Source organism: Ooceraea biroi, chromosome 7 (genome assembly GCF_003672135.1).
Source record: "Ooceraea biroi isolate clonal line C1 chromosome 7, Obir_v5.4, whole genome shotgun sequence".
In the NCBI taxonomy this organism is placed as follows: Eukaryota; Metazoa; Arthropoda; class Insecta; order Hymenoptera; family Formicidae; genus Ooceraea; species Ooceraea biroi.
In genome coordinates, this window is record NC_039512.1 from 9,759,642 (window position 1) to 9,773,331 (window position 13,690).

General features: G+C 34.4%; 2 protein-coding genes across 5 annotated transcripts in view; one reads left to right on the top strand and one right to left on the bottom strand.

The window, feature by feature from the left end:
• LOC105279893 (sodium/calcium exchanger 2) overlaps nt 1-6,865 on the top strand; it is a 45,095-nt gene extending 38,230 nt beyond the window's left edge. For all 4 annotated transcript variants that reach the window (XM_011339999.3, XM_011340001.3, XM_011340003.3 and 1 more), the window contains exon 9: nt 26-6,865. The gene's annotated coding sequence lies outside the window, so the exon portion shown is untranslated. The remainder of the gene's footprint in view (nt 1-25) is intronic.
• The window catches only part of LOC105279895 (purine nucleoside phosphorylase), an 87,130-nt gene that overhangs the window by 67,573 nt on the left and 5,867 nt on the right, over nt 1-13,690 (bottom strand). The gene's annotated exons all lie outside the window — the stretch shown is intronic.

The window sequence follows — 13,690 nt, forward strand, 5'->3', positions numbered from 1 at the left end:
AATCTTCGATCTTTTTTATTTTCAGGATACAAAAAGCGGAATCGAGATGACGGGTTTCGAGACGATTTCGCGACGAACGAAAACTTGACTTTGCCGGGATTCACATAAGTACACTCCCGACCTGAGACAATTAACAACGAACGTGATTGTGTGACGTATTCAATGCGCGGTATGTGTATGTGTGTTTATGTATGTGTAAGTACCTGATAGCTCGAGTGTGCTTACGAATGAACGCGCCCGACGAAGAGAGGAGAGAGAAAAAGGTGATCGAGGTAAGAACGGATGAAGAAGGAGAACGCAAAAAAAGGGAGGAGAAAGTGTGTGCGTATGAGAAAGTGAGTTTGCCTTAAAATAATCCAAAAAAGGAAAAGCGAATAAGTGAGTTCTAGTCGCGCTGGAGTTCTCGGTGAGGAGAATCCAGCGGAATTATCAAAGAAAAAAAAAGAAGAAACGTGGAGAAATGTAGATATAGTACACATATGTATGTACTGGTCAAGTCGCGGATACATATGCAGTACGCAGTGTATTTATTTAATTCTTGAGGGAATACAGGTTTTTATGGTATTTTAGTAGCGAACAGCATTGCAATTCCTTCTTTGCCAGAAAACGACGCGTCGCTAATTTTTTATATACACGTATATATTACTGTATCATATATTCCTTTGTCAGGATCGATTTTTGCGAGAAAACCTCGCGAGATCTCGCAGAAAGGAAAGAAGGAGAGTACGGAAGCGCCTGAGCGAAAGCGAGCGACAATTGTTGAAGACAGTTGTGCAATATATGATCTTTAAAAATCTCTCTCGGAGTTATCAATATTTTAGGAGATTATTTCTAGCGTACTTTATTAAGTTCGTGACTATTTCAACAAGACTGGAGTGTTCGCAGCATGCGAGTCATTGAAAGTTAATGAAAGCGCCATTGGTCCAATGTTGCACAATTGCATTCAACTTATAGTAGAAATCGAGAACATAGTGCATTTTTATCGTCGCAGTAATTGCATAGTCACAAATCGTACGTGGGAATCGCACGCCCTACGCGTAAATTACTAGTCGGATTTGTCAGTTTCGCCATGTGGGATTTGCCCCTGATTAAGGTCGGCAGGTCTCCTCATCTCTCACTCGACGAATAAATGAATAACTTGACTCGAGAGAAAAACTCGACAGGAGTAATAAACACGAATGAACTGCGTTTCATTTTACGTGTATTCACGTGCAAAAGATCAAGAGATAAGCTTCTCCAAAATGACAAACTTGTATCTCTATTAACAAAAACTCATTTCGGAAAGTTCCCTTTTTCGATATGAACGCCGTGTGGCAAGCGTTAATAAAAGAAGTCTCGATTTCAAGCCCGATACAGAACGCGACATTGGTAATAAAAAGTAATCCTATTGATGATCCGTGAATCTCTCTTGGCATTCGCTGCGCAACACGGGAAATCTATATTTCCTTGTTAAAAGATTACGTTTTTGCAGGAACATCATAAATTGTTCACACACAGGCATTAACACAGGAATAAATGCTAGAAAATCAAATTTCTTCGAAACGTACATCGACCGAACGTTGACATTGATGTAACGTCATTTTACAGAATGTTAAAAATTGTAACGAGTAACAACTACTTTTATTCATGAATCAACGATTGATTAAATTCTTCGTCCGTTTTCTCTGCCGTGGATTATTGACTCTTGAAAATTGCAATTGAGAATATGCATTAATTAATAGCGTGCTGTTTATTGAAGCTCTCAATGTAGTCGTTGAGGCAATAGACGTTATTTCCACAGCATGCCGACACGAGCGCGTAAGAGACGCTTCAAGTCAAGTCCTATAAAATTACGTAATGACATCACTGCACTCTGGAACGTACAAACATGCAAACGCATGAGATAAAACTTTCGGAACAGACCTCGTTCTCTGTAACTTTGCGAAGTCGAGCAACGCGAAACGTTTAAAAGACATAAAAACATAAAAGTCGTTCTGATGGAAGTCCGCAAAATGCGCGCAACACGTTCTGATGTTCCGGATGCTCTTTCGTGCGTATTGTTCAGAATTTCCTCGCTCAACCATCTTCTCACGAACGCCACTGGAGGGAGATTTCGAAATCGTCAATAAGGACAACGACGCGAATTGTTAGCACGAATTCGATAGCGATCTTGTCAGCAAGACTGCGCCATTGAATACCAACAGAAACATATTTACCATTGTTAAGGATAGTTAGATAGCGCGCGACAAACGTTAAATTAGACTCGCCCCGCGCGACCTGTGTCGCGGCCTTCGCTCGAATGTAAAGCGCATCCGTTTTCAAAAATCACAACGCAAGGAAACACGTTCCTTCCTTTTTTCGGTCATTGTGTACTCTAGCCCGAGGATATTTCGATTTTTGCTTAAGCGATTATTCTTGTACGTGCCGGTCTGATTTGTAACACTTTTCTAGATAAAAATTCAAATATTTTCTAGATGAAAATTCAAATATATTTCGACGTTATAATACACATTGATCGGAAAAAGGTACGATTCTTCGCGCGACGTTTTGAAGGAGGAGTGTCAAGTTCTCGTTGGTCTTCACTGCCTTTGACCGAGGGTCGCAGCCTGTGTGGGGCAACAGTCGCATAACCAGTTATATGCATCGGGCAGACTACGTCCTCAGACTCGTTTAGACGGACGGATTGATTTCCGATACGGATACTCGCTGCGAAATTGCATCTACTTTGTATAATTCGAGGATACAGGTGCCATCTGCGGTGACGTCTGCGATCACAGTATTGGATTCTTTTTTTAAGTTTTCACGGTTGTTGTTGCAGTTGTAATTTGTAATACGATTTAGGGTGATTTCAGAATACGTCTAAATAAGGGCGGCCATTCTTAGCGACGTGTTCCACGAAACGGAGAAACGAAGAAATACCTCATATACGAACATGATTTAGATATTATCGCTAACATTTTGTAATCGCATTAGCCAGCTTTTGTAACGCTAGAGGAAGAGATTGTTTATCCTACCCACCCTTCTCCCTCAATCCACCCCTTCATTCCCCTTGTCATAACAGATCTCAATCTCGCCTCTCGTGTTATCTTGTAAAACGATATTACGAGGTGCTCTCGTTGCGGAAGACGTCACGTTAAAGGTGTCTCTACGTCTAAGAAACGGACTCGATACGCGGACTGCTTATACGTGCGTAAGCTCGTCGCATCATCGCGTTTGTTCCTGTCCGTAATTGTGCCCGGTCTGATCGACGAACGAGCAAACGACGACGTATATCAGCAGCTCCGCTGCTCGTTTTCGGAGCGCCGACGAGTGGCCGCAAACACGAGTCCATCGGTCGACTGCACTATAACGATGATTAGCATTAATTCCCTTCCTCCCTTCCCCCTCCTTCCTCTTCTCTTTGCTCCTCCATTAAATTAATTCTGCTTTCTCGATCTACCACTCTGTCTGCGTCCTATAAATGAGAATATAAAAACGCGATCCAGAGGAGAGATAGCGAACCGTTGTTCCGTAATCTACTTAATGATCATCGATGTGATTCTGCTCATTTTTGCTCGCGAGAGAAGTCTCCTGTTCTCTCTTTCTCCTTTGCTTTCTTTTACCCTTTTTATCCCTTTTTCTCGTTCTCTCTTTCTCTGTCTCTCTCTTTCTCTGTCTCTTTTCTTTCTTTCTCTTTTCTACAGTCATGTTGTGAGAATTACATCAAATGTGTAACATAATATACGCGTGCACACATTCTTTTTGCAATATAAAGACTATCGCGTATACAAATCGACATGAAGATATCGTATTTACGTATGCAATATGCGTAAGTATTTCGACTAATAAGTCACTGTTTTGTTTTGCGGAATTAAGGTTGTATGTTTCATTGATCGAATAAATGCTTATACGTTATGTTTAATGTGTTTGCGTTATTTCTTTGCGCTATAAAGTTTAATCAGAATGAATTTATTTTGTAACGAACATTGTTAGTTATGTTTGGTATGTAAAAATCAGCTTGCAAAGTGTGATAATCTAGTTTTATTTTTATTTTATGAGCAAAATTAATAGATGTTTGCGGAAATTATTGTCAATTATCAAGTATTGTACATTTTAGAAATTTTTCATACGTGAGTGATTAAATAGGAAGCAACTTATTTATTTCAAAAAACGGATACTTTTATAGTTAATTGTTTGTAAGTTCAGTGATTTTATAATCTTTTTATAATCTAGTCTTAATCCCAATTTTTCTCTTTCTTTCCACAAATAAACAATAAAAATTGATTACCATTACTTTTAGCTTTACACTTTTTACTGTAATATTGTATATTTTCCCTTCATATTTATAATTTGTATATGTTTATCATTATTCTAGCATATCTTCATTTTAGCATAGAGAGAATGTAGATGTGGAGAAGATGAGAAAGAGAGAGACATGGAATGAAAAGGAGAAAGTGATAACATGCTTTATTTAATAATTTACATGAGCGCACGCGCGTGCAGGAATAATAGATTTAACTGCAAAGAAAATAATCTCCAATATTGACTCATAAAATAAACAATGATATGTATTGATCATGATTTTTAGTATGCTTTTGATTCTTTTCACTAAGAGTGGAACTCGCCATCTTTGCGTTTAGATCTATCAGATTTCAGAATTAATCTGAAGATGTTTCTGACTACGGCGATGGGCAGGTGCAAAAATCTAAATGCTTGTAAAAAAAGGAAAAAAATTTCAGAACAACAGGCGCATAGATATTTTATTAATCCAAGTTTGCGATATAGTTGTACCATGTAAGTACGTATACATACAGTACGTATACAGTAAGGTGTATACACAGAGACACTCAATAGCAAAGCGTTGAAGTGATAAAACCGTAAACGGGATCCTGAGCGTCTTCGAACCTTCGTCGCTCGATTGCTCAACTGATCGAACGCTGTTTATGTGGAAAAAAAAGAAGCACCGGCGGAAAGCAATCATATTGATGTACGGGACGAATTCATGTGGACGCAAATACGGTCCATGAAGTTGGAGAAAAAAAAGGAGGAAAAAGCATGCGAAAAGCGTCAGTGGCCCATCCGTCGTTTTAATCTCTTTGTATCCCGCTGGGGAACTGTCGAGCGATTCCACCGTTACCACGATAAGCGACTCGAAACGATTTAGGAATGGACATACTCCGATCTTATTAGCTCCTTTTTATTAGTTTGCGTTAACACGTTACGAACGTGGATATTGGACGATCTCAGCGGATCTGATTTCGAGAAGGACGTTCGACGTGACGTTTCGATTCTGCGATTTTATGTACGTACCAAATTAAGGTATCGTGGCCGGTATAAGTCATCTGCGGAGAACAGACGGAGGCTAGTGAAAATGATTAATCAAACGAAATCAAAAGTGCTACGAGTACCTCAGCGTTCATTCATGTTGCAGCGTCGTCGACGAGAATTCACAGTGACGTGCGATCTCTCTATTTCTGTCTATACTTCTCTATCTTCCTCTACATTTTCGCCTTCAACACTTTATACCTAATAATCCATTTACTCGATTTTCTATACTCCTGTCTACTTCTCTAGCATTTCTCTCTTTCTCTCCTGCTCTTCTGTCTTTGTCTCTCTTTCTCTTGTTCCTTCTCTCTTTTCTATTTCTCTCCTTTCGTTTCTCTTTCCCTCTTTCTCCATTTTCAAGTACTTACTTCAATCGAAGGATTTAGAACAAGAGATTCTATTATTTGTAAGATACACAAAAGTTGATGAAACTTTGTGTTTAACAAAGGAATTTAAATTATATGAAAAAAGATTATATATATAAACTCATAAAAACATAAAAAAGATAATGAAAAATGTAAGCTAGGGCAGATCTTTTAAAAGTTACGCATTCGATATTCGCGACAATTCCTCGCAAAATGCGCGGGAATAACTCTGTCGCTCGCCGCTACTGAACAATGCTGATTGATTGAGGTCAGATTCTTTATATATGCTGTACAGAACGTTCGGGAATTAAATAATCAGCACGAGTAAAGTTACATTTCATAGAATTGCTTCTCACTAAAAGATTATGTGAGTCTTATCTTATCGAGCTAAATTAGTTCGCTGGTCGAAAATCAGATATACATATACATGTATAAACGTCATTGAGGAAACTGTGAAATAGGTTGCATCTGTTCTATTTATTACATATTCTCTCGTATGCGTATCGTGATATTCAGAGATACGAAAAGATAAAAATATAGCTTCCGTCATTTTGACAGATGCAATTCCGGATAACGGACGAATTGAAATAAATGTAATAATCTCATTCATATTCAACGTACAGATTAAAGATGATGCAATTTTCAATGTAATTAGTACGGGTAAAGACTTTTGTTAAAAAACTGTATAGAGTCTGTTATTGATCTGTTATAAAATGGAGAATTTATCGAAGGAAATCAAAAAAGCTCTCTCTTTCTATCTTTTTCCTTTTTGTTCCCCTTCTTCAGAAAAGTATAAACAGCAACAGAATCAGATTATAAAATAAAATACATTATATAAAGAAGAAAATAGATAAAATATTCTACTAAATAATTATCAAAATGGATAATCAAAAGAAAAAGCGAAACTTAAAACTTGACTTATCAAACTATCATTGCTATGTTTATATATTTCCGTTATTTTTAATATTTGATATTTGATTAAAATTAAAAATTGAAATTGAAATTGAAATTATTTTATTGAAAACAAGAAAAAAGACACGAATGAACGTAATGGAAATTGGAAGTTGGTTAATGTTTTCACATTACTTTTTTCATATCAACATGAAAGTATAGAAATACTAGTCAAAAATAAAGATAATGAAAAATTAAGAATTTACGACATTATACTTTACGACAATTATTACAAGAATACTACAATACTAGTTACAAAGAAAAAAGAAGAAAAGAAAGAGAGAGAGAGAGAGAGAGAAAGTGAAGAAAGGAGGAAAAACATAGATAATTAAGAAAAGAGATAAAAAGATTCTCACATCCTTTCAAAAATTCTCAAATATATAATCAAAATATATGCAAACAATCGTTATTTTTAAAATTAGTCTCAGAAGTTTCATATAACCATATTTTTGCTCTTTTTAACAGACAAGAAAAGATACTTATTAAATATAGATTTGTCGATACTCTTATATTTTTCTATTACAACAATCGTTATCTAAATTTGTCAAGTGCATATATTTACAATAGCGGCGTGCGCATAGTATTCCCGCAAAAAATTTAATTATTTGTGCCACAATTGTTTTTAAAACATTTCGTGTAAAAAGATCTCTTTTAAAAAAAAAACATTAAAATTATACCACATTGCATAATATTAATTATTTAAAAAAATTGATACTGCACACACGATTCAAATATACGTGCAATATTAAGTTAAATCAATCTGGATTTAACTCGATAAATAATGATTAAGCCTTATCACTTTGCTATCATTACGTAAATCTCGATAATCGATTTACTAATAAACGCAAAAAATGATTGATTATTGAAGCGATGTTCCATTTATTTTGGCTAAAAATCGACATCGAAGCTAATACAATTTCATAGAATCTAAATTTCAATATTACTAAAACGCAAACGCGATAATTAAAATGATTTTCCGTATCTGAAAATTTACGGAATTATATAATATCAGTCTCCGTCTCACATTCAGAATATTGTGGCCAGCCCCTATTGATATTCGTAAGTACCGATTTTGTAAGTTCATCAAGGACGTTAAATTCCAACAAATCTAGGACAAATTCGAGACAACGAATAGAATTATCGTGTTGAGAAATAAATACTTATTTCGGACAAACGTACTCCACTTTGAACAAGAGGTCGTTTGTTTGATATTTATTGGTGTTAGTTTTTCCGTTCAGTTTTTATACTTTAGACGCTAGCTCAGTTAGATATATACATATATAATTTTTACTTAAAAAATATGTTATAAAATTTTTACAATTATAATGTGTATAATTATACATTAAAAATATATGACACCATAGATTTACTAAATATAAATTCACTTAAAAATGAGAAAATATGATAACAGTAAAATTAGATTTTTGCGAAGAACTGTCAAATGGGCCAATTTTGTGAAATAGACTTAGTTATATATACATATATGAACTGTTTATATTAACTTTTATCGGATCTCGATCAATGTTCGACATTTTCGATATCATTTGGCCCGATTAAACGGGAATGATTCAAGTATTATCTTTTCGATAAGTCATTGCGCATTAACGAATGATCTAACCGTGGAGTTATTTTCTACGAATAATCGATATACTAATAATGACTTTGTAGTAATGTTGCGTTACAAGATTGTTGATAAAATGCGCCTGCAACGATATCACAGTTGGCAAAATTCAAATTGAGCGATACGCACAGCAAGGACCAGCAGAAACATGTAACAAAACCAAAAAGTCTGAAGTAGAAATTCAAGCAATTTTTTTCACCATTTTGCAACATGAAATTTAACTATCAAATGCGAAACGCTAGTACATTGAAACGCCAAAACCTAGAAACCTAGAAAGGCTAATATATTGAAAAAATATCCAAGCTATATGAATAATAAAACAATTTATTGATTTTTAATTGTAAGATGACTTGAATAGAAAAATAAGTAGGTATTTGAACTAAATAGAATTTCAACTGAATAGTTGAAAAGTTTTAATATAGAAATTTTAATAAATAAAAAAAATTAACATTCTTCATTGATTTCCAAATAATAATATACACATTTGTCACTTTTGTTTTATAATTAGACAATGTTATTATAAATTAACACATTTTTATAGAGTATTAAAATATTTTCATAATTTTACTAATAATTTATTAATGTTAATGTTGAAGAGTTATTATACATATTCTACTAGATAGAATAAAAATAAGTAAATGCATACAGAGAAAAATGAAAAATTCAATAAAAATATCCAATGTCTCTTGTAAATAATAACTTTCTTTTGATATTACATTCCATAAAAAATAAAGATTGCAAAGATAAAAGTATTGATAGTCTTTGTTAAAATTAATACAGGACTGATCGGAACAATGCAAACTATCGATTTTGCTATTTGATATTGTTATAGCTTTTTTTATATATATTGATTTTTATCTGATCCAATTAATGACTTTTACGTACAAGGAAAGATCAACAATGTATAATAGAAAGAAAAAGAATTTTCCAATTCGGACCAAAAACTAATTAATGTGTGATTGTAACTGTATGTGAATTGTTAAACGTATTTTGCTTGCAACCTTTACACTTCAAAATTAAATCAAAAATCTCATAATTTTTCGATGTTTTAACTCTTACTTAACATTTTTTAATTAAGTATTTTTATAATAAAAGGATTTTTAAAAAACTTTAATACTGCATAAAACTATAATACATATAAATTAATTATACACACATATATTGTTTTTTCATTGATCATTTTATTAATATAAAAGGATTTATTCTTTTAAATCTATAATGATTAATAACATAATCATTTATTCAACAAAGCCATTATGATGATTCCATCGTTTGTTCAAAAAATGCCCAAATTTATTTGATAGATCAAACATTGTGCTCAAAAATTATTTCATAAAATTAAAATAATGACAAAATTTAGTTTTTCTCGAAAATTTAATAAAGTTGTTTTGTATTAAGGAAACTCTTTTCTGAAGCATTTATTAATTTTATATAATATCATTTTTATACATTGCGGTATCACATTTTGGCACGTTACATCATCTTTTATTTCGCACTATTTGCCTAATTCACGATTTATGTAAGAGTTTCCTCAACTTTCAACAAAAAGGAGATAGCAACGATATGTACATCCCTCGATTCAACGTACAAGACTAAAATGATGAGGTAGATTTATTCACAAGTAAACGTCTCCCGAAAGTGAACATACTAAGAAAAAGAATGCTGTTTCTTTTTAAAATTGCGTATTGACTCTTTTCTGATATATACATATTACTGTTACCTTATTAATAAAGTTATGAGAGACAGACTTTGTACAATTTTATCCTCTGCTTTGGAATCTCATCGTCATGTTGGGGGGCTGGTCACACCATCTTGTAAATATTAATTAATCCCGTAGCCATTTCTAGATCTTCCTTCCTCTCTCCCTTATTTCTCTTCGATTTCTCTCTTTTTTTAAGATATATATATATATATATACACACATATATACATAGAGACACTACACATATACGTGTAATACATGTACGCATACCTATGACTATACTATGTACTGTACTATCGTGTGAGAAGGACGCCTCACACTCTGTGCTATCATTTAAAATCTATCGTCCTATCTTTACTGTCTTTACATGTCTCTAACGACGTAGACGATATTGTTAGCGAACAAAAAAATATTTATGACTATTGCTCTCTCTTTTACTCAAGAGGAGCGAAAGTTGCGAGAATAAAGGACATGAAGGATTTAGAGTAAAAGTGGACCAACTTCGTAATTTTCTAATGTTTATTTTAAAATAACGATTCCGCTAGAACGTTAATACTACACCGAGATACTAGCGGTTTATTAGCCTTCTCCGGCACTAGTAGTAATATTAATGTTACTAGTAGCACTAATTTTCCGGTAATATCGATACCAGTATTAGTGCTTGCTAGTAGTTATACTTGAAGAAGATTATCACTTCTCGTTGGTAAAGTACTGGTACTTTTTAATACTTGATAATATGCTTCCTTGATTTTCGCTGAATGGAATACATACTAGAATGACTATTCGCTGGTGTTTACTTTCCTGATATTTTACTAGAGCGTTACCAGTACTTTCTGCTAATATTTGCTGAAATCAATCACGCACGATAACGTAGATCAAGCATGTTGTTTGCGATGAATTCTTGGTACATTTCTCTCTCTTTCTCTCTTTTTCTTTCTCTTTCTCCTCTCTACACACATCTCACAGTCATGTTACTAGAAAGAATGATCTAATTTTCTTCCCGCGTAAAAATATGCTTGGTCTACGAGGATGAATCACTCAACCTAGAATCTAAAGTACTTTACTAGTAACCGTCATAAATAGCAATGAAGTCAAATGCCATCATAAAGATCATGGACTTGGTCCAATTCTGCTCTGAACTTTTCGCATATAATTGCAAGCTCCGCCTCATCGACGATCTTCACTTACGAAAATGATAAGGGTACGATATTACGCGTACGACAGAGAGAGAATCGGTGTGTTCCTTAGAAAACAGTTTTACGATTAAGATTACGAAGAGCCGGTTCCACAGGCAGCGAGAACAGACGCGGTTTACTCCGCAACATCTCGTTCCGCTGCAGAACCGTTCTCGGAGTTACGTTTAAGATAGTAAACTGTTACACGATGAAAGAGACTGTCGTCCTAGACTGCGCGAGTGTACCGCCAATATTTACAACCCAGGCAATATCCAAATCCAGGATGTTTGAACTGCGAGAACTCCCAAGAAAGTTGGAAATCAGGCGGAAATCCTTGCAGCGGAAGAGAAAAATCAAACTGTATGGACTTTGATTGTGTGTGACACAAATTGTCTAATTTATTAAATTAGAAAATTAAATTTATTAAATTAAAAAATTCACTTGAATAAAATCTTCTTTTATTCAACGTAACAGCGTTAAATAGATCATTCTCACAAGGTTCTCTGTTCTATCTTGATTTAATGAGACTGGAAAATATTTTACAAACTCCGGCAAGCAAATAAATAATCCAAAATTATACAAAAGTTATTCAATGGCGTTGACGGATCACGTGGTGTAGGATGATCAGTTCTGGGTTAATTAGTTAGCTGTGTTGGGACAGCAGGCGAAGGAACAGCACGTTGTATGTGAGTTTTATACCGTATAAGCGAAACATACAAACTGCTCGCCAGTAGACGTACATACACGTGTATATATGTATTGTTATGTTATTGCCTAATAGCTACGAAATAGAATGTTATGAAAATTATTATCCGCAATTCCTTCCTCTCTCTCTCTCTCTCTTTTCTGCATCTTTACAACATTTATCTCCGAAGAATATCAAGGATTCATACATATATGTAGGTCTATACAATATATTATTATTATTTATGATACATATTATTATACATCATATCATATTATATTTTTAATTGAAACCTGAAGTGGTTAAAGTAAAAAGAAGCTGACTGTATTGAACAAGATAAAAATGGATTATGTCTTCAAATTTCTTATATTCTCAAGAAAGCAATGAGCAATTTTTTTACAAACCGGAATTTTCTCGTAAAAAAATGGAGGTACGTGTATATATGTAGGTATCCATTGAAATTTGCATAGGCTAGAGGAAACCGAAATCGCTTTTGAAATAATAATCCCTCGTTTGTCACGTTATAGCTTTTGCATGTAGCAAAGTTACTAATTGCCTTCTGAAAAGAGTCGATCGATGTCGGAACGATTCTATTGTGCCGAGAGACAATAGCGTCACTCATAAAGGCACAAAGGCGCGATGTCTTAATCTAAGACATTATTACCCAACAAATCAATCAATTTACTACATTGTTTCCTATTCTTTGTTGCAAAGCATAAAAAGTCGTTGACAGTCTACGAGTTATTTCCGGATCTTGTTTCTTTTTGTAATATTTTTTCCGTTTTTTCTTTTAATATATTAATTCAACTCTTCTGTGTTATATTATGCTGTAACAACGGCATGTAAGGGTTACTTGTGATTTTTGATTAATTTGTGTGATTAAGGGAGTATTCTAGTGTAGCATGTCAGAAAAATCGAATTTTTTTGGCATATTTTGCAAGTATATGGTATGGAAAATATGTCTGCGAGAAGATTTAGCCCGATTCGCAAAATTAACAAAGTAATAGCACCTAATAGAAAATAACCTCTGGCGCGCGCTCGGCGGTTGGACCGCGCGGCACACAACAGAGCATTGTGTTAGTATTTTAGGTAGGGTCGGAAGATCGTTATTCTTTGAAGGTCGTACATTTGAATTGGAGCCTTTGTATAGTACAGGTTATATAATACAATGAATCTCTAAATTCATTGATTTGGACTTTTGCTCCAAAACATCTCCATGCTGGCGTGAAAGTTGTTGAAATAGCAACATTCTTGGCAGTTATAATTTTCAATAAAGGATTTATGCCAATTTTAAAACTTATGAACGTGATGGGAGTTAGTATTGGTCAGCAAGCGGTGATGTACGCAACTCCCGGAACGAAGCTCGTATCACCCGCTCGGAGCGGCGCTCCACTAACTTCTCTCGAGATCAGAGAATGAATCGCAGGGAAGAGAGATCAGCTCTGCAGGACTTCTACGAACAAGAGGAATGTCCCCTGTATGGCCCTGGACTAGCCGATTGATCGTAAGTAACATTATCTCTATGTAATCAGTATGAAAAACTTTAAACGTGTTTTTCTCGAAACCACGTTTTTCAAATTGGTTCCCATGATATCTCAAAAACCAGTTAATCAATTGACTCAGGCTTTTGCACACATCTTCAGTATATGTGTGGCTATAGCCCCTACCACAATCAAGTCGAAATATTGTTTTTTGGAATTTCTACAGCCCTTCAATGGTGAAAAAAATGGCACAAATCGAAACTTAATTTTCTCAATGAAGTCATGTTTTAAATTTTCAACATTTTTTTTTCATTCTGGTACCTGCTATAGCCACACTCATACTAATTAAGAATCTCTTTGGTTTTTTTGTTTCAGATGAGCAGAACAGCTGAAATCATGGGAACCATGGACCAACTTTTTTTTTCAT